The sequence below is a fragment of the Mus pahari genome, chromosome 6 (assembly GCF_900095145.1).
Source record: "Mus pahari chromosome 6, PAHARI_EIJ_v1.1, whole genome shotgun sequence".
Lineage (NCBI taxonomy): Eukaryota > Metazoa > Chordata > Mammalia > Rodentia > Muridae > Mus > Mus pahari.
Window position 1 is genome coordinate 11,266,772 of NC_034595.1, and position 5,054 is coordinate 11,271,825.

The following is a 5,054-nucleotide window of genomic DNA, read 5'->3' on the forward strand; positions in this document are numbered from 1 at the left end:
TAATCGAAACAACATGACACAAACACACACACACACATACACAATATTCTCACACTTTAGAGAAACACAAAGAGGAGAAGAAAGAGAGAAGAAAGAGACTGGAAGAAACGGTTAAGCCTAATATACACAAAATGCAGCACCCTCGAGTTTGGCTACGAACTGGGATTCATTCCAGTTGTTTTAATCATTTTTAGACTGTAGGCACTCTTAAAGCCACCCCCTCCCACTGGATCCAAGTGAAGACTGCACCCAGGCCCAGATACGGTGGCCCACACTTGTCTACTCAGCAGTCTAGAGGCTAAGGCAAGAGGATTATGCGCTTGAATTTTCTCACTACACAAAGAGGCCCTACCTCTAAAATACAGCACAAGTAAGAAGAAATTTAGGACAGATTAATAAATGGATCAGCTCCATTTCTGCAGAAGGCTCCCTTCTCAGCCAATGACTCCCATAATTCTCCTCCCATCATCTCATTCAAAGCCTCATATAAATGGAACCAAAGACTCTTTATGTCTGTGACCCTCCTTGTTATACCTGTAGGCAGTCCCTTGTCCCTTGTCATTGTATCCCACAGATGAGTGCCCCACTGCTGCTGGGGGACATTCAGGTTGCTATCACTTAGCTCTTGTAAGCGAGGCAAAGTCTCCGACACACACACGCTGACGAATAGCTGTCTCGTGTCTATGCGGACTGGCGTTGCTTAGACATAAGATTTACTTTAATTAATGCCATCCAGTATCTGAGAATTCCAATTGTTCTATATATTTGCCAACACCAGACAATATCATTGTTTAAATTACTGTAAATGATAAGGGAGAGGTATGTATAGCTTTAATTTACACAATCCTGATGAATAATAATAATAAGTACTTCTTTATATACTGACCATTTCAATATTTCTCTTCAGTCTTTAGCCTATTTTGTTATGGGATTGATTTTTTTAAATTGATTTGTTAAGGGTCTTTACATATGATGTATACTAGTCCTTTGACAAAGATATGTGTATCTTTAGTTATTCTCTACTAATCTGTGGTTTCCCTTCTTAATCTTATGATTTTGGTCTTTTGGTTATTAAAAGTGTTTCACCTTAATGAAATTGCCTATCAAGTTGTTAGTTTATACTTCTTGATATTCTATTTTGAAAACTGATGCTTGCCCTAAGTACAAGAAGATACTCTGCCATGCTTTCTTTTAGAAAATTTTAAAGATTTATTTTATTTTTTTAACTGTAGGGTGCAGAGCATGTGCACTTGAGTGCAGGTAGCTTCAGGGGTCAGAAGAAAGCATGTGACCCCTGGAGGTGGATTTAAGGGTGGTTTGTGGCCTGATTGGTGTGGGCATTGGGAACAGAGCTCAGATCCTCTGCAAGCGCAGCAAGTGCTTTTAATTGATGAGCCATCTCTCCAGCCCCTCCTTTTAAAATTTGTATTATAGCAATTGCTTTTGTTTTTATACCTAGAATTCAACATGTAACCTGTGTATGTTGTAAAGGATCCAGTTCCTTCCTTCCTTCCTTCCTTCCTTCCTTCCTTCCTTCCTTCCTTCCTTCCTTCCTTCCTTCTTTCCTTTCTTCCTCCCTTCCTTCCCTCTCTCNTTCCTTCCTTCCTTCCTTCCTTCCTTCCTTCCTTCTTTCCTTTCTTCCTCCCTTCCTTCCCTCTCTCCCTCACCCTCCTTCCTCCCCCTTCCCTCCCTCCTTCCCCCCTCCCTCCCTCTCTCCACCCCCTCCTTCCATCCCTCCTTCTCACCTCTCTCTTTCCTGGAACCTCAATTGACTCAACTTCATATAATGACATCTTACTGTTCCACACCACCATTGACTTGCTGTTAGAATGCCTGTCTTAAGTCATGTGATCGAGTGAGTGGGACTGAGTGGACCCTCCCATCAATTTCAATGATCCATCTGCTGTAATTATGTCAGGACTATTTGGCAGGGGCGCACAGGGTTTTTCTGGTGGTGGTTCTTTAGGTAAGGCCTCAGTTTGAGGCTCTGTCTGGCCTAGAACTCACTATGTAGACCAGACTGTTACCAAATCTCTCAGAGATCCACCTGCTTCTACCGCCTAAGCACAGGGATGAAAGGTGGGCACCATGCTCATCAGTTAGTTTGTTTCATTTTGCTTTGCTTTGTTTAGTTTTTGTTTGAGGTAAGGCCTTGTGGTGGAGTTCTGGCTGTCCTGGAACTCCTTTGTAGACCAGGCAGGACTTGAACTCACAGAGATCCACCTGCCTCTGTCTCCCAAGTGCTGGGATTAAAGGCATGCACCACCAACCCAAGTTTAGTTAGTTTGTTTTTAATGCAAGTTTATAACTAGTGGTGGTCCTCTTAACTCTACCCAACTTTAGCCCCCGCTTTCCCAGGTCTTTTGCAGCAATATAAATTTGGACTAAACTCCCCAGTGTTCATGCAAATGAAACCGGAAATTTTGGAGTTACAGATGGTTATGAGCTGCCTGATGTGGGTGCTAGGAATGAAACTCAGATCCTCTGGAAGATCAGTAGATGTTCATAACCACACTGAGCCATCTCTCAAGCAGAGGATACAGTTTTTAGAACTAACACTGTGGGGCTCATGCAACAACCATGACCAGAGGCAACTATTTAGGGCTAAACTATGCAGTTTTCTCACTCTGCACAGCATATTGTTTCAAGGCTTTGCCATCGGCAGACATAACCTCGTGTGAGGATTCTGACTATGGTGGTGCAAGCTTGCTTTGGCCTTTGTCACCATTCAGTCTAAGCACCTTGCTTGTATCCCTACCTGGGGAGGCAAGGAAGAGCCACAGTTCCAAGTATGGGCTTGGAGACAGGCAAACGTGGTTAAAATATCAGCTTGTTCTGATGGTGGGGGATGGGTCTCAAACAGAATCCTTAACATATGGGCTGGAAAGACGGCTCAGCGGTTAAAAGCACTGACTGCTCTTCTAGAGGTCCGGAGCTCAACTCCCAGCAACCACATGGTGGCTCACAACCATCTGTAATGGGATCTGATGCCCTCTTCCGATGTGTCTGAAGATAGCCACAGTGTACTCATATACATAAAATAAATAAATAAATCTTTAAAAAAAATCCTTAACATATAAGCCTTTCGGTGCTGGAGATGACACAGTGGTTAAAAATGCAGGATGTTCTTCCAAAGGACCCAGGATCAATACCTAGCACCCATCTGACAGCTCACAGCAATCTATAACTCCAGTTTCAGGAGACCTGATGCTCTCCGAAAGCTCTGTGTTCGCATGTAGTGCACAGACATACATGCAGGATAACACGCACTCCCATAAATAAATATCTTAAAAAACAACACATATAAGACTTTCGCAGGCTCCAGTTCCCACAGTGGTGCCTATGTCCAAGGTACATTGTGAGAACTGCTCTGAAAGCTTGAGATACCTGGAGAATATCAGACTTTCAAGGAATGCTGTCTGTCGTCGTCATTGGGGCGGGGTTGTCTCCTGAAAGAATGACTCTGTAAGGCAGGAAATTTGGAGTGGAGAGGGAGGAAAGGGACTCCCCAGGTACTCAGCAACAGGACTCAGGCCCCATGAAAAAGTGACTGGCCAAAGGCAGCTGGGTGTGCGTGTGCATATGTGTGTGAGTTCATATGTATACCAAGAGCTGTCCGTCCAGGCGTGGGTATGGCAGAGTTACCACAAAAGAGAAAAGTCTAGTGATGATCATGGAAATTCGAGAATGACACTGGGGACCAGCAAGATGGCTAAAAGTGCTTGCTGCCAAGTCTGACAACCTGAGTTTGATCCTCAGAACACCATATAATGGAAGGGAAGGACTAACTCCTGTGGTGTCCACATGAGCGCCGCGACCATGTGCAACACACACACACACATACACACACACAGTAAAAATTAAAAAGAAGACCCATGGATCACCTGTCTCAACAACAACAGAATAACAACCATAGGCGTCACACCGAGTGTACAGTATGAGCAAGCTGAGCACACTCCTTTCTCCTTAAGTCTGGAAGAAAAAATACTGTACTGACTGCAGATAGGGCTGGAGAAATGTCCTGAGGGTCTTGGATTTATCACAGGATATCAAGGCCTGACCGAGATGGGGAGCCTTACAGTAGATGAGGTGGGAGTATCAGGCCATTTCATTTGCATATCAAAACAGTGATATCAGTCTATGGAGAGGCACTATTAAAAGCCCTTTAATGAATGTAATTAAGTCATTTGATCTCCGAAGCAACCCCACAGAGTAGATATTGTTATCACCTCCCGCTCTCCAGATGTGGAGATAGAGGCATTCAGCAGTTCGGCAGCTTTCCCAGAGTCTCACAGTCAATTACACCAACTGTAAGTTCCAGAGATCATATTCTTAACCCCTGAGCCCTAAGCAGGTGAACATAGGCATATGAGTCTTCATAAAGTCACCACATCACCATTTCTACTTAGTGCTTTCAGTATTTTCCACTTTCAGACGTAATAGACACTTCTGTGCATGTAATTTTTCTCTTCTCTTGAATCACCTCCTGCAAACGGCGTGACTACATCCCAGGCGATAAAACACTTTATAGTCATTGCTACAGGTTGTGTTTGCTAAACAGGCAGCACCAGTTTGCAACGTTGTTACCAGGGTATGACTTCGCCACTTTCACCACCACCATAAGGAGCGGAGGAAGAATCACCCATCGACATAAACGCCCAAGTCTATCCTACTTAAGTTTAATAGATACACAGCTGGTCGTCGGGGATTTGCAGCATGTGACGTGGTAAATAGCCTTTCAGCTGGGATTCTCAAAGTCTCTCTGACTTCCAGGCCTTTTTGTTCACCACACCAGGTTAGCTGGAGTTGAACTGTCATTCTCTGTTCCTTTAGGCCCTGCCACTCCAGTCTATGCAGAATTCCAGAGGCAAGCAACCCGTGCTTACCTTTCTATCTACAGTGTGTTCTAAATGCAGATAAGCTGGCTGAGGGTGTTGTGTGAGTTAAGTTCATGGCTAGTCCTTCCTTCCCCTTCCTTCCTTCCTTCCTTCCTTCCTTCCTTCCTTCCTTCCTTCCTTCCTTCCTTCCTTCCTTCCGCCCTCCCTCCCTCCCTC